This window comes from Rhipicephalus microplus, chromosome 8 (assembly GCF_043290135.1).
Source record: "Rhipicephalus microplus isolate Deutch F79 chromosome 8, USDA_Rmic, whole genome shotgun sequence".
Taxonomy (NCBI): domain Eukaryota; kingdom Metazoa; phylum Arthropoda; class Arachnida; order Ixodida; family Ixodidae; genus Rhipicephalus; species Rhipicephalus microplus.
In genome coordinates, this window is record NC_134707.1 from 25,401,845 (window position 1) to 25,424,344 (window position 22,500).

General features: G+C 44.6%; 1 protein-coding gene across 1 annotated transcript in view; it reads right to left on the reverse strand.

Annotated features, from left to right (window-relative positions):
• LOC142768879 (uncharacterized) overlaps nt 1-22,500 on the reverse strand; it is a 67,358-nt gene that overhangs the window by 26,093 nt on the left and 18,765 nt on the right. The gene's annotated exons all lie outside the window — the stretch shown is intronic.

Consider the following 22,500-nt stretch of genomic DNA (forward strand, 5'->3'; position numbering starts at 1 on the left):
AAAGACATGAAGGTCAACCAGGAGGCGCGCTCGGTTCGCTACCCTACATTGTTGGAAAGAGATTAATTTTATTTACAGATGCTGTCATCTTCAAAAGAATTTGATCAAGGTGATACAATATAATATGGTACAGATGTGGGCAACAAAGGAAAGCAAGATGGCTTGTGCTATTGTAAAGAATACAACAAATACACTGTCTTGTTATAACTTTTACTATGTCACACAATTAGGAACAATGCTTATACCCACATCAATCAATCAAATAAAACTTGGCAAAATGAAATACATGATATAGCATAACGGAAGTAATTATTGAGTTTAGGACACGATCAGAAGATGTTAGCAGCAAACGAAGAGAAAGGAGGAAGACAATTGACAAATGGGGAAAAAAATGAGACAGGAACGTGCTATCAAAGTAGAGCCAAGGAGGTTTTAAAAAAAACTAATACCTCATTGAGTGGAGCACTTCCTTTATAATCCTTTGTGTGGCAAATCCTCTTTGTATGCACCATTTTTCAATAATTCTATTTGCGGTTTGTACGCGCCATCTTCCAATAATTGACGTCCGTTTGCTTCTGGGTTTGTCGGCAACCAGACATTTCTGATAAGGCAGTCAGACTTTTAAAGACGATATTGTGTGTTTGGAAAAAAGTGCTTAACGATATAGAGTACTCGTGTACTCTACCATGGGAGACTGTGTGTATAGAGAAAGAGGTTAATGATTTCGAGTACTGCGTACTGGCAACCTGGCAGGCCCATAGCCGTCCCATGGGCCTGTCAGGCCCTTGGGACGGCGGAAAAATATCGTCTTTCGACGCCATTTTTTATCGAGATTACTGCTCATTTCACGCTGCTCTATTTCACTGTTGCCTGGATACAAACGCATAATGTCATGTTGCGGTGCCCCCGACCAATTAGAGCCGTTTCGCTACTGCCTTTCAGGGAAAGAGTTCACGATAGGAAGAGAGCAAAGTGGCAGGTCAGGCAAGGGCACGCCAATATTCGCTTGCCGCCTATTTTACCGATCGGAGAATGGATGGATGGAAAAAATTTATTATTTGTCCGACAGAATAATGGCCCGGGCTGAAGTATCCCATGTCGGGACGTCAAGTGTTTTACCTCTCTACCGTTGATGGGCCTGCTTCACTGCCCAGAGTTGATCGGCGAGCTTGGAGCTTCACAGAGTGGCTTCCCACCTCACAAAAAAAATCGGGATTAATACGTTTTGCTTTATAGCCTCGAGCATGTGTGTTAGCGTAGCTCTGTGCGTCTGGCACACCTTACAGGTGCTGGCACTACAGATCTCAGGGTATATACCAGCAGATTAGGATATATATATATTCGTTTGCAGCTGTCATCAGGTAACTGTTTGGGGTCTGCATAAATTACCAGGAGGAGGAGGATAACAACGCCGATCCAAGTAGAACGCCTTCGTTAGCTTATTGTATCCCGTATTTCGGACACGGTCAGCATACTCTTCAACAAGGTGGCCCCGCCGCGGTGGTCTAGCGGCTAAGGTACTGGGCTGCTGACCCGCAGGTCGCGGGGTCGAATCCCGGCTGCGGCGGCTGCATTTCCGATGGAGGCGGAAATGTTGTAGGCCCGCGTGCTCAGATTTAGGTGCACGTTAAAGAACCCCAGGTGATCCAAATTTCCGGAGCCCTCCGTTACAACTTCTCTCATAATCATATGGTGGTTTTGGGACGCTAAACCCCACATATCAATCAATCAAATCAATCTTCAACAAGGTGATCACCTGCCTCCTGCACGGGCTGTTGCTTCGCGTGTGGCGGAGTGGCCTACCTGTTAAAGTTATGGAAGTGCGGATTGACTTCGCCCATATGAGCGGGGATCCAAATCAAGGTAGTCTGGGCAATCTAACCGGCATTCACCAGCACGCGAAGGGCTTCAGTCGAAATCCTACCCTTAGAGAAATGCCGTGCTGCTGAGCGCGAGTCACTGAGTACAGTTTCAGTTTCGGCGTCAGTTAAGGCCAGAGCACTGGCTATTTCTTCAGCAACCTTCGGATGCCTGGTCTTGACACTAGCTTCTTGCATTGTAGTTTTGGCTGTGTTAATCACGACGACAACGAACCACCGCTCGTCCAGATAGCATGTGGCGTAGTAAAACGCGTGTTCTTATCATTGCAGTATGCTTTCAGTAGAAGTGTAGCTCGGGCGTTTCCGCGACGGGGTTTGTAAATCGGGTTCATGTTTCTTGTAATCGGGGCAACATGTATTTCCTCTCCTATTTGCTTAGGCTTGTCAAACTTGTATCCGTGCGGTCGGTGGTACGTGATGACCAAATCTTGTAATATATGCCTTCCCATGCTCGGGAGAGTTACCCCCGTATTCACAAATGCTCCTCGACTCGACTTTCACTCTTCACTTGACAGAGTTGAGCATGGCGCCTCTGCTAGGCTGAAAATAAGGCTGTGCTACTCAAGAATAGCCGCAAATTATCACTGATACGCAGTGACTTGTCCTGCCTAGAGATGGTGCTCCCATCGGCTTTCTCTAGTGAATGTGTAGCGTTGAGTGAAGGGGCTTTCTGGAATACGGGGTTAAGTCTTTCAAGGTGTGAAATTCTCTGTGCTTCTGCTATTTCATCTAAAGAGTCATGAATCGCCAGCTGAAGTAACCTCTCAGTGCTGGTGGTTTCCGGTAGGCCCAGGGAGACTTTGTATGCCTTGCGGATGACGGTACCAATATTATTCGTCTTGCCATTATAACAGTTGTGCATGGACGCTACGTATGCGATGTGACAAGTGACAAAGCAGTGTAGCGGCCTGATGAGGCTGTCCAGCTTCAGTCCGCCTCTTCTATTTGTAACCCTCTTGATAAGTATGACGGCGTTGGCGACCTTGTGAGTGAGATTGTTTGCAGTTTCACCGTTCACCCCATTGGATTCAACAATAATTTTAAGGACTCGTACGCGTTTGACGATAGGGATGGTGGCCTCGTCTTTGGTGTGTAATAGAACCTCTTCATTTGCTACTGTTTCACCGAAACTTGCATGGCAGGCCTTCATAAGGGTAGGCTGGTAGAGCAAAAGTTCTGGCTTTTTGGGAGAGCATCGAAGAGCGGTGCCAGCCAGTTACTCCTCGACAACCTCAAAGGCATCCTGCAGGGCCGTCTCAATCTGCCCGTCACTTCCCCTGAACGACCAAATCGTGATGTCATCCTCATGAATCGTGTGATTGACGTTATTCACTGTCTGGAGCCGTTTGGCAAGGCCAATCATGATCAAGAGGGGAGAAGGGCTTACAAATTTGTTGTTTTAGTTATTTTATAAGCAAGCGCAAACACACCAGAAAAATCGGGAAATAGTGAGAGAGCAGGCCAACAACCACTGATAGATCCACCTGCTCTTTGGAGAGGATGGAAGATGTAAAAGATGGGAAGATATGAGAAGAGATAAAAGAAAAACCACGCATCTGCACGAAGTGAATCATGACAAACGGGCGAAGCCCTTGGTACTATATGGTGAGTAACCGCACGTAACAGGATCGTTGCTTCATATAACATAAATTGAGCGCCATAAGTGCACGTAGAGATGCAAACATATTTCACCATCAAATCAGTTAAAGGATTAAAAAATATCTGGATTAGAGAATATGAATACAACACCCCACTATCTTACCAGTGGCAATATACCATTTTGATTGTGGTAATTTGTTGGTACATATAGTTCTCGATGTGTGCCTTCGTGTTACAGATTTTTTCAGAAGCCTTCACGTTTAAGAACATTTTAGTAAAAACTAACTCATGAATACTCTTCTCGATAGGTTATTTTCCCCGGGAACAGTGTTATCCTACTTTTTAATTAGCCTACGCCTACGTTGAACTGTATTATAAGGCCGTTAATGATGTCTCACACATGCTTTAACCATAGCGACGATTCCCTGGCGTAACCACAACACAAGACAAGGTAGAGTACTAAGGAGCTTTCCCCTTAAATGAAAGGAAAAAAAGTGTGGTGGTAAATAGAACAGAAATATGTAAGACATTCTCACATATAGTAATGGTGCTAACATCCAAGTCAAGACAGAGAGTAAGACAGAGGTTTGTGGAAAGGCAGATAGTTCGGCCTGAGATTTTCTTTACCGGACATGTCAGCTGAGAGAACACCACGATGCTTTAGACACAACTAGCTACGTCTACGTTGCACAAAGGCGTGTTATGCAATGCTGATACTTCGCACTTTTTGTATCCTGTACCAGTTTGTACTCCCTCCGGAGTTGTGACGCTATGGCGAAAATTGAGGCAGGCCTCAGTTGTGTTCTGTGGAAAAGCGAGCAAAACACAGATAAATAAGGAGGCATACTGTCACATTCCGCGAACTCACTAATTGCCAGCGTCAGCGGCAGCTTTCTCGCTGGCCTCGCTAATGGTCACCGACGAGTTGTGCGTCACTCCGTTAGGGCCACACGCGACGCCAGCGGTCGCTGAATTATTCACGAGCTCCACGGAGAGTATGTGTCGGCGGTGCGGAATTGCACGCGTCGTCGCGAACGGCCGTGCGACACGAGTGCTGGCTCTGACATACGCAACATCCGTGTCGTTTATTGTCGCTGTCGACGGCAGCGCCGCCTTCCGGGTGGTTCGACCACGAGGATCAGTGCTGTGGCACTCGCTTTGTCGAAGTAGAGTTTTCTAGGCATGTCGTAGTTTCTTCTCGTGCTCGTTCAACAGCTTGCGATGCATCTCGATGCTTTGGAGAAAGGACGGGGGGTGAGAGGGGCATTGTTGCAGGAGACGCTATAGCCAAAGCAACGCGCGTGCGCGCGCGCACACCCACCCACAAGCAAAAGGAATGAAGGAAAATAGAGGGAAAAGAAAGGCAGGGAGGTTAACCAGCCTATAGGCAGCTGATTTGCTACCCTGCGCATGGAAGAGGGAGGGGGGAGATGAAAGAGAGTAGAGAGGGAAGAGAGAAACAGCACACTCGGCAGCACACGCGCGCACACTCAGTCATGGTCCAGTCTTGTCTTTCGCGGTGTGTGACATTGCTGTTACAGTCGCTTGTTCAAGTCGGTGTCGCGTAGGAATTTCAAGAGAGCTTTCGTCACCTTCTGTTGCAATGTCTTCTTTCGGGCACTTGACAGAATAGTGTCCACAGAGATTTGACTGTTGTCGATGCGTGCAAAAGCGGACGCCAGTGACTGTCTCTGGATTTCATACAATGGACAGTCACACAGGATGTGGTGTAGCGTCTCTTCGCAATGACAGGCATCGCAGAAAGCGTTGTCGGTCATTCCTATGACAAAGGAGTAAGATTTTGTAAATGCCACTCCTAGCCACAAGCGATGAAAAAGGGTGGCTTCTCTTCGGTCGAGTCCAGTGGGCACGCGGAGAGCCATCAAAGAGGACAGGTGGTGTTGACGATTCGTATCGATGCTTGATGGGCACCATAGCGAAAACGAGATTTCACGCGCAAGTCCCCGAAATCCCCAAAAGCTTTCCGCCCCCAAAAGGGTTTAGCACTGCTTTACGGGGTTGAGAAGTATCTCCATGATCGACCGACAATTTACCAAGCAACAACGTAATGTGATGATGTCACTACGTGGCGTCACGGACGTGACGTCAGAGTGTCATCTCAATCGCGTCACGAAGACGTCAGAAATTTCAGTAGCCTGGGAGATTATGATGACCGTCATTTGATGACGTCATTATATGTGACAATATAGTGTGTGCCATCGCATGATTTTTTGCCTGCATCACTCGAGGTGGCGCCGCAGCCGCCGACGGTAACTGTTTGATGAGACCTGTAAGGTTACCACCTTATTAACACTCGCTTTGTACGTTGGGCTGACAACTGAGGCACCAAGTGAACGAATTCTTCGTAGTCGTAACTTCTCACAGTGTGTGCCAAGGGTGTATAAATCTCTTTTCGGGATTGACGAGGTTCCACCACGCTGAGAAAATGTCCGTGCGTGCGTTCGTATGAGTGGGTGTATGCAAAAGTTTGGCTGAAAAGGTTTACCCCTCCCCCAAGCCACTACTACGCGAGTGGTATCTACACCGCCATAAGGAACAACAACAAAAAACGACAGAGGAAGTTGTGGAGGTGAACACGTGCCAAGGCAAATCGATAAAACAATACAACTTTATCAAATACTGAGTTTTCCGACTAGAATAACAAAAACACAATTTGAAACATGGTGCCGTAATGTGAATATACTTTATGAGAAAGATAGTAAGTATAGGTGTTCCAGCAGGAAATAAATTTTAAGCGAATAAAGTAAATGTGTTAGGGAAATTTGGCTTTTTAATGGCCGGAATGATACGACACGTGACGCACATGTAGACTATTATTTGTAATTTTATTTAAAGTGATATTTTGGTCAATAATTAGTGTGTGGGAATTACGCTTCGAAAGCAGCAACATTACAATAAAATCTAAGATGCAACACGAGTATGCATAATAATAAAGTAACGGTTTGACATCCCAAAACCACGATATGTTTATGAGCGGCATCGTAGTACAGGGCTCCGGAACTTTTGACCTCCTGGGGATCCTTATCTTGCACCTAAATGTTAGTACACAGGCTTCACGCACTTTCGTCTCCATCGAAAATGCGGCCACTGCAGGTAGGATTTGATCCTGGGATCCATGGGTCAGCTGGGGAGCATCCAAAACCAGTACACCATCGTGACGGGTTTTGTGAATATGCGAGCCTATAGATCAGGATGTCACATTGGTCATCCGGGAATTTAACCGATGAAGGTTTGCCTTGTAAGACAAAACCACTGCGACCGGTCTATAAGTGTGATGCCGGATTGAAAGAGGCCTAGCCAAGAAATACTTTTTTGCTAAGAATCTCTCATGTTTTCATGCCTCTTTTCCTCTCTCTCTCTTCTCGCCAATTACCTTTATCGAATCACCCACCGGACAGACCGGAACATGTGTTCTAGAAGGGAACCAGAAGAGGAAGAAGAGCACAAAGATGAAGAAGAAGATGAATAGAGCACGTGCTGGGTTCTCAATTAGAAACTTCCTGTCTACGACTTGACGGTGAACGTCGGCCATAACAGCTAAGCTGTAAAACCACATGTTCGGCTTGATTTTATTTGTTTAAATATTTATTCTGGAGCTCCCTTCCCATAACGTGCATTGAAACCGTCAATTAAATAATTTTCGCACTTGTTCTTCCTCGATATACTCTGTTAATCAGATTAAACTACCGCAATGTTTATATTCTACCGCGATAGAACCTTAACGTATTCCCACCTTTCCTTCATTTCGTCCTGAGGCTGTCCGCGTTTTCCATCAAACGTTCTTTTTTTTTCTTCCAGGCTTCATCTAATTATCACACGCTAGCCCCACGGAGGCCTGACGTGGACATTCATTATCTAAAGAGCAAATTAATTAACCTCTTCAGCTTTAAAAGAGGTTATTACCGCTGGTAATTCGCGCTAGGAAAGACCACATGGTGCTTCATGGCTTGTGTATTTCTTGCCGGCCCATTCGAGGGCAGAGGCCTGTCCTGTAATTAGGTAATCACACACCCGGTAAAGCATATATGCATACCCTGAGCCATCTAGTCTGAAAGATTAATGAAAACCGTGCACAAGAGGTATCACGTGCATGTTTTACAGCGAAACCTGCTATGAGACCACAACAACGACCAATTTTTGTGCATTGTACAGTTGTTAGCAGAATATCCAAAATCGAGTGAGATTTCAACCCGGCGCCTCTGCATGGCAGTGGAGTGTTCTGTCGCATCGCCACGCTGGCACTTGAAACTCTTTCGCAAAGGGACCCTTTACAGACGTCATGTCGTGTGAGGCTGCAGGCTAACAGATGTAGCATATATATAGTCTTACGTAACGCTGACCTACAGCACGAAGAAGATGTGGATGGGTTGTCTCTAAACCTCATTTTCTCATATTCAATTTTTAAAGACGATAGCCTTTCTTGGGGTACTTCGACGCAAAAATTTTGGTCCGTCTGTCTGTTTAGAAGAAGTGGTTAACCATTTACAGTACTTGGTACTGGGAGAGCTGAAAGCCGTCCGCCGTACCGATACCCCAAATGGCACCAAGCGATACCCTGAACGGTCAACTCGATCCGGAGCACCCACCAATATTGCTCAAGTTTCAGCGTTCATACTTGTGCGATTGTCAATTAAAAAGCAATTATTGGACATAACTGAGGCATCATAACAACACGTCAATATTTTATGTGTGCCTCTATACTAGAGAAGGTACACATAAGTAATTCTAAGGAGCGTAGCGTTTATCACGCTGCGATGACAATGCAACGCGATGCTCAAAAAGGCAAGTGTTTCCAACGCTTTGCTAAGACGACGGGCAGGTGGTGGCACCTGCCCGTTGCTTTTCGTTCTACACCGTATCGGCTCCGAGACAGGCACGCATCTTTCTCTGCGGGCGCGCACGCCTTCCTTCGTTTTCGAAGATAACTGCCAGATGGCGCTCGTGTCTAACGTGCCTCGATGCGCTGGTGCCCCTTCGCTGCACGGATCGAGACTCTCTAAAGCAGCGCTTCCAGAATACAATTCACAATTCACCGATTGTCTTGCGCAGAACATCAAATAAACGTTTTGTTCACTCTCTCCACACGCAAGACTATCGTTTTTCGACGACATTTGCAGTGAAACATGCAGATACGGGGCCGATTTTTTCCCTTGTTACCTCTTATTAGTTCAAAAGGCGTGAGCTAACAAATTAACAGTATTTCGTTGGAACTACCCGGTTCTTGGCCAATCCCCCAGCCTGGGTGTGTGCCACAGATTCCAGGCTTTTCCTTCTTTCCTTGGTTGTCTCCTGTTTTGTGCCATCTTGCCTGCTGCTGCCCCCTATCACTTTGATTGCGTGAATATTGTAAATACACCCGTGTTTTGTCATCTATCCATAACATCTTTGGCGGAGGTGCTCGGTAGGTAGAATAGTGAGGTAACAACGAAGTGTTACCCAATGCGAATTTTTTAACCAGAGGGTAGTTTAAAGCTTCCAACCCATTACAATGGGGGATCAGCCATAAATCTTCATCATCACCAGCCGCAACATTTACGAAGCGCACGTAGGAAATGATCAGCGGGTACCCTGCTCCTGCAAAAAATGGTGAATAATAGTCTTGCGGGTACTTGCCTACTTCCTAAAATAGTGATGATTTATGGCGTAGCAGGTACCTTGCCAAACTGTGCTTGCAGTAGTCGGCCCCAAGCGGGTTTACAACTGGCCCTATAGGGGCCGTTCCTCGAGCTTTCACTGTGACTATGCTGCGTATTTCGTGCAGACCTGGCATCATTTTAAAGTAAGGACACCTAAGGAGTGGCTGATGTTTATATGTGGTGCTAAACAACCACTTTTCTCTGACGTTATACTTTTGCACGTAACGTTGTCAGCAACCACCACAACTGAGAAATAAGCACTCGTGTAGGCATTTACGTTACCCACGGTATGTCAGTGAGCAACCAGAGTCGTCAACGCAAATGCTCACACGACCAGTGGTGTTCACACGGCATAAATGTTAAAAGAACCATTTGCACGCCATCGAAGTTCGCCACTAGAAAGTAAAGTTTAAGTGCATCTTTTTGATGAAAACGAAATTGGTTGCAGGACACGAATGCCACGCAAGAACACGATAAACTAGTGACTAGCAGTGCCTGTTATGTCTAAAACATATCAAGAGTACAAAAGTTCACTTATTGAACTAATAACAGAGAAAAGCTACAAGTTAGATGAAGAGTCTAGCTTTTCGCTTCAGCCAACGAGAAAGTTCAATTGCCTCGAGCAAGTTTAGGGTTTGAAAACTTTAGTCGCGGAATTTCCACTATTTTTAATATTTTTTTTGTAAAGAAGAGAGCCGCGAGATGTTAGTTTTCGGGGGGAATTTGAAAATAGAAGCAGCTTCGTTGGGAAGCTCCATAAAAAATAACAAAATAGTGTGGTAGCTACGGCTCACGCCTGATTGTCGAGATGCGGCAAGCTTTCTAGGTTGCGTTTACAAAGAAACATAGATATATATTCACGAAAGAACATTAAAATAGATAAAGGTAAGAAACGTGAGCTGAGGGGAGGCGAAATTGGTTTCTATCAACACGCAGGAGAAAGCAAGTCGTTTTAGTGATGGCTGAGCTTCCTCTTCAAATTGTTGTAATAAAAAGAAAAAGAAGAAAAAAAAAGAGAAAAAGAAGATAGGAAAGCCGTGATAGACGAAGAATCATGACTGTAGACGAGCGGGATGGTGCAGTGGCAGCTTTATCCAAGGCACGAACGCGCTGGGTTCGGCTGAAAGATGAGATGAACTTTGAAGTTACTACCATGCAGTGCTTTATTACATTAATTTTTCATCATCAGACCTCCCTGGAGTGGCATGCTGGACGTCTGGCCACGCAGACGTGTTCAGTATTTTTTTAATTAACGTCTCTGTGTTCTGTTATGTTTGATTGCCAATAATTCACGTCTATGCGCTAACAAATTGAGAGAGAATCCACGCTTCTCCCCATAGTGAAGAAAGTGTTGGTGTGTGACGTCGGAAAATCTGGAAATGATTATGAGACGCTCTGGAAATTTCAACCACCTGGGGTTCCTAACGTGCCCCTAACCTTATAGGAGCACGTGCCTCTAAGCATTTTGCCTTCATGGCCTCTAAATGAGACTAAAACCACCAACCCCTACAAGGTTACTGAGAAAGAAGGTTATTGATAGTGATATTTGCAATTGTACGGAGACAATGTATTTCATTGTTGCGTAGTGCTGCGTGGTCGTCTTACTTAAGCGATCTTGCTCTGTCATCCTTCTTTAGCGTGCAGTCTTGTTTTCTATGCCCTGATAGGTAAATGTGGGACTACAGAGGAAGCGTACGTGAAGAGTACCATTGCGCATGATAGACTGAATTGGCTTAGCAAAGTGTCTTTTTTTTCACTTCAGTTTGCGCATGCTGGTGCGTTGAAGAGTAAACTAGGCCAATTTCAAAGACAGTATAATGAGATAAAGGTTTGTTGCTTTATGAGTCCTAATGCCCTAGGATGAAAGAAGTTATGAGAGACGCTATGAAGGTTAGGCTGATGCCTCAGACTGGTATATAAAAACGAAAGAACAAAGGAGAAACAATGAGGCCACTGTGAATCCGGTGACGAGAACTTGCCTCGGTGACCGTACAAGAAAAGCTAAATCTGAGCCGGTCCAGGAAATGGTGGGAAAATTCTCTACCGACCCCTGGGACAGCGCTATCAAAAACAGGCCAACCCCTCATACTCTCATAAAAACTGAGCCTATGCCACGTAAGTTGTAATGAAGGCTAGACCCATGTTCTATCGGCTAATCAACGCTTGGGTTAATCATTTCAAAGGCAGTGTAAAGAAAGGTGTAGTTGGGTCGATCTAGGCGAGAGTATATTACGTTGTTGGCCGATGTCAAGAACTGCAAGAATCGAGATTAGGTCGATACGTAAAGCTAGTCCGATGTCAGGGATATTGTAATCAAAGTTGGAACCACGTCGTACAAAGTAACTGACTCGAAGTAATCGTCGCGAAGACAGTGTCAAGAAAGCCGGAGTTGAACCAATCTTGGAGACGGTATAGCGAATGCTCAGTCTATTCTACTGACTATGTAATGAAGATCAGGGATCTCGTCAAAGCTGGTCCAATCCGTACATTGTGGGATGAAGGTAGAGTTCATGCCGAATAAGGTCATCGGAACATGGACCATAGTGATAGTGCAAACGAAACTGAGGTCGGGCTGATTCAGTTGAAACAGCGTACAACATTCTCGGTCGATCGTAAGAACAGTGCTTATTCGATGACCTTAGAGACTGGTGTAGGCGGGCGTACGTTTCTATCAGACTCCGGTCAAAACGTCGAACACACCCGCATGCACGCACGCACCCACTAACCCACCTACCTAGCCAGCCACACACACACACACACACACACACACACACACACGCACGTATATATATATATATATATATATATATATATATATATATATATATATATATATATATATATATACGTGTGTGTGTGTGTGTGTGCAAAGGAATGGACAGTGGTAATGAAACTCGGCGCCGGAAAATATAGATGGAACTTCATAATCTTTTTTCATTTTCACTGTCATTTTTTATTCTCGCTTCGTGTCAGCTTAACAAGCGACGCGATGAAATCAATAACAGCGAGTCAACAAAAGTGGGTGAGTAATCAAGCGAAACTTCCTGGTCTTGACAGCACAGCTATACTGACTGTACGTAGTCTCTAAACAACAACTGAAAATAAAAGTACGAGTCAGTGAAAAGAAGGAATAAATGAAAAAAGAGTAATGCGTTGTAGAGAGAACGAAAGAAAGAAATAACAGCAGAGAATGATGGAAGTAGAGGATGTAGTGAAAGATATGTAAGGCCGACAAGCGCCACGACTCCTGGAGTACCCTCCTGTCGACTGTGTAGAGAATAAGGTCATTGCGACAAGCATGGTCAGGAGCTGTTCGCGATATGAAAGTAGAAAAGAAAAATGAAAAGAAATCAAGAGAGAAAAAAGAAACGAACGGGAATGGTGCCCGATGCTTGGCTGATGAACGGCAAAGGCCAAACGGTCACGATGCTCAGAAATGAGGAAGGAGAACAAAAAGGGAAGGCCCACAGGGCATCGTCGTCACTCTTCCTGGAATGAGGGGCCCCTTCTGATGCGAGTGGAAAGAAAGAGCAAGAAGAAGAGGGTTTCGGGAAAGAGAAGAAAATAACGTAGACGTGGAAAGGAGGAAATGCTAGATTGCCCTCGAGCACGGCAACACGGTCGTCACCGCTTCGTTCCACGCTGAGCAACGCCGACGCCCCATACATACATGGTCTTGCACTTCTTACGGGTAGCATTAGCTGCAATTTTTTCAGTTGGCTACCTGATTAGTCAGCTGCAATTAAGTTAGACTAATTAGTTAGTTACACCAGTTAAGTTAAACCAGCGTCTTATGTATACATGGTCTCGCGCTTCCTTCAGGGAACATTGGCCGAAGTTTGACCTATCGTTTCTAGTTACCTAGATGATTAGATTATAGGTTTGCTTATTAGTCAAGTTACACCAACGACCTATACAAACATGGACTTATGCTTCGGGGAGACAATGTTGGCCGCCCTTTTTTATCATTGCTAATTAGCTGGCAGGTTGGTTAGCTTGTCAGTAGGCTGGTTGGTTGCACCAACATCACATACCCAAAGAGCGTTGTGCTTCCTGTAGGTAACATTAACACCACTTTTCCCTATTATTGCTAGTTAGCGAGTTGCTAAGTTAGGTGCTTCACTAGTTAGCTGCACCAGCGTCACATAAATGGACTTGTGCTTCTTGCATGTAGCGTTGACTAAACTTTCTCCTATCCTTGCTTTTGGATGTAACATGAATCAGCGCATTTCTTTTCCTTTGTTGCTTTTTTATGGGGTAGGGGTGGGCTTAACACATGTTTTTTCCGGTTGTATGCCATTGATTGTGGAAGTGGTTTTCATTATTTTACATTGTTGATAATAGGGGTGGTTTGTGGGGAAGTGCATGCGTGTTATGCATATATGAATGTGCGTTTTGAAATAAACATTTTCATTTGCTAGTAAGCGCTCGTCCTATGTCCTGTCTGAGTGTTCGTACTTTTTGGCGCTATAGTTCATCACGAACTTATACCAACATGCCCAACTGGCAGACATGCTCAACTGGTAGTTATCCTCGCTCATCAGCTAGTTCATTGGCTGATTAGTTAGGTTATTAGTTAGGTTATGCGCAGTTTCTGGTGAAACTTTTTTCCGGTAGTCACAAGTTATCAGTGTATAGTGGCTCTTTCGCTATACGTTTCGACAAACACATAGATGGAATTGCAAAAAAAAAAGAAACGTTTCTGAAACATTTCTGTCTAACATGCCGCGTTAGGTGTCACTGATAGCGCTCTTGCTTGTTCACTCGTGAAGATGTCCTGTACGTACCTTGCGAAACTATTGTGGGTGCAGTTAGACAGATATCACTAAGGTTTATGTACACATGAACAAATAATCAATGTATGTGCGGGCTGGTCTGGTTCTGTGTTGAAATATAATGAGGACCACTGCCGGTGAGGTTAAATTTCTGTAAACAAATCTGTTAAAACGTCACTTATATTTACTGTCTGTGAGAATAAATTTCTCTACAACAGAGGTTAGACATTAGCTGTAGTGAATAGAAAAATACCTTTGGTTACACGTACGTACAGAAATGTCATAGTGTCCACTGAACGATGAAACAGCATGTATGTGAAGCGAGTTATCAGTGTGTACAGTTAACAGTGTATAGCAAGTCATCAGTATATAGTATAACCTCGACCTAATTTCTGGAGTAGCAGTTTCTCTAGAGTTTTATCAATACAAATTTGTATTAAACCTCACACTATAAAGAGTTTCCCCTATCTTACACATTCCAGCGCTCGCATTCGGATTTTCAAGAAAAACCCGCATTTCAGCTTTGCAAATTGAACTTGCCACATGTATCAGCCTTATCTGCGGCCCCCTTTTTCATAGCAGCTTTTAACCATATTTAATGTGCACGATGTGTAAAATTTCCTGGTGGTAACAAAAAAAAAACACATCCGGGAAAGAAGTTGTTTGAATTTTGGTGCTTTCTATTGGTGGTATTCATGTGACGTCATCCGCAAGGGGCGCTAGCGTGGTAGCCGCCATAAGCGTTAAGGGAAAAGTCAGGGAGGCGGAGAGGATTTACTGGATGGCAGCTATGGAGAAAAAACCGGCTTTGAGTAACTACCGAAAGGGCAAAAATGAAATAAGGAGGGAGGCATTTTACGATAATTCAAGAGGAAGCGCTTTACTGTTTGAAGCGAGATCGGGCTGCCTTAGAACGCGTAGTTATAAAGCAAGATTCAGTAAAGAAGAAGAACAATGCACATGCTGCGGGAAAGATAGGGAAACGGCGGAGCATGTTCTGATTGAATGTGGAGATATCCACCCAGGTGTACGTTTGGGCACGAGCCTACAGGAAGCCTTGGGATTTAGGGACAACAATGGAAAGCTGAACACACCCGCGATTGAAATAAGTAAGAGACGGTTAGAGTATTGGTGGCAGAAAATTAGAGAGAAAGGACAAAAATAAATATTGGAAAAATAAAATATGGACAGTGTGCCGTAAATGGCAGAGAGCTTAAGCTGAAAATTTACCTTTTTTCCATTAAGATAGAATTTATCGAAGTAGAGGCATTAGGCCAACATAAAAAAAGAAAAAAAGGTTTTTTTTTTTTGTCGAGCCTGGTGGCATACTTGTCACCACCCCGTTATAAAGGGGACGCTCATAGCATCCATCCATCCATCCATACTTGTGGCCTCACGCGCAAACATCCTATTTGTTCCACAACCAAACTACTCGGCAGCTCGTGTTATGCTGATATCATTCTAAGGAAATGGCTTAATGAGGTGAAGTGCCACCAAACAACAGGCTGTCATATAATACCAGATCGCTCACGGACCATGGCTATGGCAGCGCACTCACTGTCGCCGCCTGGTGGGGAACAGCTCAGTGAAGGCCTCCTATATGTCTTAAGTGTGGAGCCCTTAAGGAACTTTGCACCAGTTAATGCATCGCAGGTCGCATAACCTATCCATGCATCTCAGGCCGTAACATTGCTAGCAATGCTCCAAACCAGGTTAAAGGGCCAGTAAACAACCCCGAGGTTCAAAAATTGTTTTAGCGAGAAACATGTGCTCTTTTGCATTGTGAACATGCTGCCGCAAGGAATCTGCGAATGCGTGCTATATTCGGGAATTTACAGGGGTTGGAACATCGGCTTCGGCTGGTTTGAAATTTTCGCGCGGCCTCGCCACTCTTCTCCCTCAAAGAGAGGGGAAGGCGTAGGCCGTTGTCATGGCAGGCTTAAACCAATTGACGAGCTGTGTGCTACGTCAAGTCGCCGATCGGTGAGTTTGCTTCTCTGCGTGTGGAAGGATGATTCGTCAGGCGTAGCAACGGAGCGCCGCAATATTCTTTCGAAATGCAGACTGTGCGCGGCGCACAGCGCCGCAATGTTCGGAAAACGTGACAGCTGCGGTCTACTCTACGAATTGCCGAAATTCTTTGAGGGGTGTAAGTAGAAAATCGGAGCCTATTGGCAGACCTTTTAAAGTGAACGAAAAGGTGTAAGTAAGTATAATAAAAAAGCCAAGAAATATTTACAATAACTAATTACAAGTTGCTAGAAACGTTCAACAGACCCGCTGCTGACATTATGGCAGCCCAAGAGATGGCAGCCAAGAGAGGACTTTATGGCAGCCCAAGAGAGCTGAAGGCACTACGCAACACAATATGATGCTGTGCAAAGCTATCAAACAGCACCGTAGAGGAGGCTCCACTGCATGACACACAGGGATACGAGGGTGATGGTGGAAAAACCGAGAGGGGAGTGGTAGAGGGTACTATAGGCTGGGCTTAGAATGATGGAGAACCTTATCTCAACATAGAAGTGTGGCAGCTTGGGCTAGTTGGTATGGCATGACGATAGTTATAGTGCGAGAACAAAACGACGACACAGACAAGAAGGACACGAAAGACACGAGCGCTCGTGTCTTTCGTGTCCTTCTTGTCTCTGTGTCGTCGTTTTGTTCTCGCGCTATAACTATCGTCTTATCTCTACAGATTGTCGTGAAGTGAATGCCTTCCCCCCTCTTTACTTAACACTATCCCTCGCATTTAGTTTCCCCCCATTTTCTCCTTTCTTCTTGTTCTTTCATTCCCGACTTGGGTCTTTCTACCTCCCTTTTCCTAATTTTTTACTGTATGTTCTTGGTATGGCCAAGTCGTTTTACGCGGAACACATTACAAAGAAAACGGCACCACATCATTATCATCATCGTAATCACCCTAATCAGCTAGCCAACGCTCTTTCCCACATGCTTCCCCGGGGCCGCGTCACCACATCGGGTCAGGGATACACCCTGAAGGAACTAGCTGCAGACGAAGCGTATCTCAACTGCCGTAACGAGCAAGAAGTTGATTCCACTCTTGCTGAAGGAACCCTACAAGCTTGCCTGAAACATTGCCCTAGTTGACGGTTTGGTAAACAGAGCTGAGGAAACGCTACGAACGGAAACCACTAGTTGCCCGTAGCACACACTTCCTCAGGCTTCAAAGTAGTAGAGCTGCTTAACATGCTTTTAATTATAAAGCGTCTTGCTAACTAATGAATGTGAAAAATTTTCTGCTTATCGCTCGCAAAATTTCTTCAATACATTTGCATGGTAAATTTCGTTGCATGTTATAGAAGACAGTGCTGCTTGCGATCATTGTGAGAGCGATGAAATGATAGAGCACGTTGTCTGTCACTGCCCTCGTTATAGCATGCAAAGATGGCAGCTAGCTGATGCAATAGTTCGCCTGGACCACAGACCCTTGTCAGAACAGTCAGTGCTTGAAAGGCGGCATGATCCGTCTTCGCAGAGAAAATCAATGAAGGCCTTATTGAACTTTTCGCGTGGTAGTGGCCTATTGAATAGGCTATAGCACCTTATTTTATTTTTATTTTTTCCCCCTTTTCGCGCGTCTATTTCGCTCTTCGATTTCTTTTCCATCTTTCTTCCCCATTCTCTCTTTCCTTAGTACAGGGTAGCAAACCGGATGCTCCAATTTCTGGTTAACGTCGCTGCCTTTCCCTCATTTTATTCTATCTCTTCGTTGCATGTTGTCATCTTTCAAAAGGGCGAAACGGTTTGCTGCATGATTCGTAAGGCCCATTTTTAATAGAGTCCAGCAGTGTTTGAACACGCCCTGTCCCGCAAAAGCTGTAATTAATGCACACATAGAAGTGTGGCAGCTTGGGCTAGTTCTCGCGCTATAAATATCGTAATGCACACAAGCTAAATCCTTGCGGTGCATCACTCGCGTGATGCCTCGTACTTCAAGTTAACGTAAACGCGACTCATTTAATTAACCGAAGTGGTCACGGAGTACAGAATCACGTCTCGGGTACAGTAAAACAAAGATTAGACTTAATATAATCACCGTTAGGTCGTTCGAACTTAATTTTTCTATTTTATCAGTTTCTCAACTCGAAGCTTTGTCCACGTTTGCATTTCCTAAGCAAAAGGGGGTTGCCTAGGCGTCTGATATAACGTCTTCAGAACGGCAGGGAACGAGAGTATATCATTTTCATTTTAATTACTCGGCTTCCCGAGCACCTACGCATTCCACGCGTGCTCATATCTCCGAACATGGCACATCCCTTCGCCAAACATATGCACATTCTTTTTGTGACGGCACCAAATGGGAGAACCGTCACCCTGACTAATGTACAAGGCTCCTCCTCCAAGGGTCTTTCTCTCCTCTATCCCCTCCTAATATGCAGAGTAGCAAGTATGCGCCTTTAACACGCTGGAGGAATTCTCTGTACTTCATTAGATAACTTTCTCCGCCTCTTTCTGCCTCTACGAAACATTGCTTGTGATGAGTGCTCATAGCCATTAGGGTAACAGGCTAACGCTGATATTCCCATCATCACGGTTGGTGAAATTGATTTTCTTTAACAGAATCAAAATGGGAGTCGAGAGAGGGAAACACGTAGTGGGATAAGCAGAAGGAATAGAGGAAGTGCCTCAGAACAATCCAGCCTGTCTGAGGCACTTCTTTTGTTCGTTCTGCGTATCCCACTTTTCTCTTACAAGCATTTCTAGCATAAAAAGGCTTTTGTGAACACGAATTTTTTTGTCAAGACAGGGTCGAAAAGTTGTAAATACACTATGGTTATCTCGGGCGTGTTTCGTAGATAGATAGACAGATGAATGAATAGATAGATTGATAGATAAAGTATTTAGAAATTTAGTAGAATATTTCCTGTACATTGTTTCAATACTTCAAGCCCCGGATGCTTCAATACATCAGATATTCAAGCATTCACTAAAATCCTGCTATTGGATTGCTTCTGACAGAACACTCGAATATAAGTACTTATTCATATATAGTGCAAGACAGTAAGCAGCGTTGGGGTCGCGACGGTGTTTATTAGGCAGAATCACCCGATCAACGCTTCGAACCAACACGACGTTCACCGTGATGACGACTATATGCAAATGAAGAAGATGAAGGTCAAATGCTGTGAATATTGCGCTTACAATAGAATGCTTTCAATAGAATGCGACGCGCTTTCCTAGACGTCTATTACCTCCTTTCTCAGTAACTGAACACGGCTCCATCGATTGTCTTCGACGCCCTGCTAGTGACAACACGAAAAAATGTAGGGCACTGATGAAAAGTGCGGGGAAGTACAGTTTCACGCAGGGTGGAATGAATGGGTGTGGCGAGGACGTTACCCTTCTGCTGTTTTATTTTGTCACGTTAATGACGAGGGGTAAGGAGCTATTTTGGGTGATTGGGCGGGTTTCTTTGCCTTACTTGGCCTTTGGGACCTTCGCTTACCGTCCTTCCTTCCTTAAGAAACGTTGTTCTCTTGAAGAGAAACTAAAGTGGAAGAATAACTTGATTTAGATTGATCAACTGCACTCTGAGAACTCTAACACCACATGTTTCACCATCGTAAGCTCTACATTAGCCGAAAAAAAATGAGAATGAAGTTTCATTTTGAAAGTTCGAGCAGAGATCTCAGGGCTTGACGTCAAACACTTCAAAATGTATTTGTACTTTCGCGTCATTGACTCCGTTAAACTTCCTGAAACTTAGTATGCTAGGTCTGTGGCACCCACAGATGACAATTTGATTTATTACAATCTACTTGGGATACCGTAGACGCCTTCAAATTCTATGACGTTACGGTGTTCGTTGCGGGAATCTCAGGGTGGCGTCTCCACTAGCATTTTTTTTTCGCGACTTTTCTTGCTTACCAAGCGTCGTGTAGTGGTAAGAGTGGTGTTTTGGGGATGGTGAAATTGTACTTTAATATTAAGTGAAACTTTGCTTTGCCCTTTAGTGTTCCTTCAAGGCGAAGGCGTTAGATGAGTCATCGAGCAAGAATATTGACGATCGGCGTACCATGGCGTGGGCGTGAGCATGGGTGATGCAGAATACCGTCATCATGTAATGACGTCATTTCATGGCACCATCACGACATCTCATAGGGCGAAATCTTGTGATGTCAGCATGACTTCCCTGTAGCGTTACGCAACTTATAGCCAGATAATGATGTCGTCACATGACGTTGTCGCTTGGCTCAAAGGTGGACGGTAGCACAAAATAACCGTATTTGCTGAAAGATTTCGCCTGAGGCGGGCAAAGATCGATACAGCGGCTGTAAATGGAAAGAAAAAGCTAGAAACTTCGAGCACAGAATGTGCCACGAACACCTAAAAAGTCCCTTTTTCGCCCTTACATCACCGCCTAATGAAAAAAAAAATGTCTTGCGTATTCACTGCAACGCTGTTGTTCTAATAAAAATTGCTAAATTTTGGAAAGAGCTTTACGTTTTTATTAAAATAAAGCTCTTTATGAAGAGGTTTGTGTCATCGTTTGCTTTAGTCGGTGGCCATCTCACGTGACTTGGACTAACGCGAAGCCCAAAGAAAACAGCTTTCCACCGAAGCTATCACAGAAATACCTCCGAAGCCTTTCTAACTATTACCAGATTACCTTTCGATAACTTTCACTTATCTCTACGTGTCGAGATGAGCGGTGGGCCTAACAATAACAACACAAACAAAAAATGAAGCATTCCATCCGACCAGTACAACGACATTTTTTTGGGTCTCTCCTTGTACCACGACCATTCTACATCCAAGTTCCTCAAAGCCTTATCTTTAATGACGTGTTTCCTGTTACTACCGCCACACGTCGCCTCTTTCTATCACCTATTTTTACGGTATGTTTTATAGTTCTGTTGTCCGCTACTCAAAGCAAGTTGCTGCTAAAGTCACGGTTCCTTGGCCATCCAAAACCTGACGCCGTGTTCCGGCCGAGCGTTTGCCTGATCGGTTCTCGTTCCGTGAAATGCAGTGGCCAGAATGAGGAACGATTTGGACAGACGACGTGGGTAATGGAAACCACTCGGCGTAACAGAGTCAGACGGCAAACGGTTGCAGAACGGGGAAGGCTGAGGTACAGGAAAGAAAAGAACAACAACAAAAGGTGTACGCTTTCGAGGCTGCGATCACACGAGTGTTTCTGGAAGGGAAAGCCGGCTCCAGATGGCAGACAGACGACGAGGCCATCGCACTTGAGACAGAATGGTGTGCTATGGCAAAGGATTTAGGTTCTGGGCAGTCACCGAGAAGCAAAGACCCCCCCCCCCCCCCCTGCGTATGAGATGTTGACATGTTGAAAAAGTCAACAAGAACTGCTGCTTGAAGTGCAAAAAAAAAACAGCCTGCCCTAGCTGTCCACACAGACGGCTATACGACAAAACGAAAATGTGTGGCCTCGGTACTTGGTTAATCCGGATGGTTCAATAAAGTTTGCTTTTTTATTTATTGCGTATGTCCCAAAATCTCAATTCGTGTTTGCCGACCATGTCTGCCTTGTTTTTTTTTCTCTTTCCTCTTATATTCCTTTACTCTACGTTTCCCTTTAGCTAAAAAAAAAGCTGACGTTGTGCCCTTTTAGGTAGAAGTTCTCAGCTCATTTACCTCTATGTATCGTCTGTGTCTTCGCGCTTTTTGTGTACCCAAATAAAATAAATTAAAAATCCGGTTATCATTTTTAGCGGCCCAATAAGTAATAAGTGGTAAGGATTGCCCAACTTCTGTAGAGTAAGTAGTAAGGGTGCCAATAAGTAAGTAGTAAGGATTGCTAGATTTCTGTAGAGCAGATGCGCAAGACATTTTTTGACACATGCGAGGCGAAAAATTGGTTTCCCAAAGAAATACATAGCTTCGCCGTAAAAAGTGCCCGACAGTTGAGGTTCACACAAAAACATGTTCCCACCCCCGAGGACGCCTTGCCTACGAAGTAGGGAGTAGTAGTGCCATACAATGTGAAGGACACAGTACGCAATTGATATTGCAGTCTATACTGACGAACATGAAATAAAACGCCAACTGCAAATGAAATATCTGCTTGGACAGGTTGCTTGGACCAACTTGGCATTTTCGAATCAAATGTACATAAGGAGAGATTGATGTCCATGCGGGGCGCCGGCTACTCCACGGCTCTTGTACAACAGTCGGCATCGCATATCAGAAAATGCTCTTATCGTAGGAGAGCAGTAGACATATCGCTCGCCTCATATAAGATTAAAATTTTCAATTCTATGTACTTTTCGGAAGGTTGTGAGTTTGGTTGTGACAGACGGCAAGTTGTTTTCGTCCGCTTTAATTTCCTTCCATTTACGTCACAGTTTTACTCTCCAGCTACAAAATACAAAAAAATATGTCCTGAATAAGATGGAAGTTTGGGCGAGTTGGTAAATCATCCCCTTAAGACAGCCCCCCCCCCCCCCCCCCACACACACACGCGAACACAAAAGGATAAGCAAAGAACCAACGACATAAGTGCTACCTTCAATTTGCCATGTTATTGCCTTGGCTTCATTCGCTGTAGTCTTGATTAGGTTGAAGTCGTCCAAGCAAACGTAAGCGTGTGTCACAAGC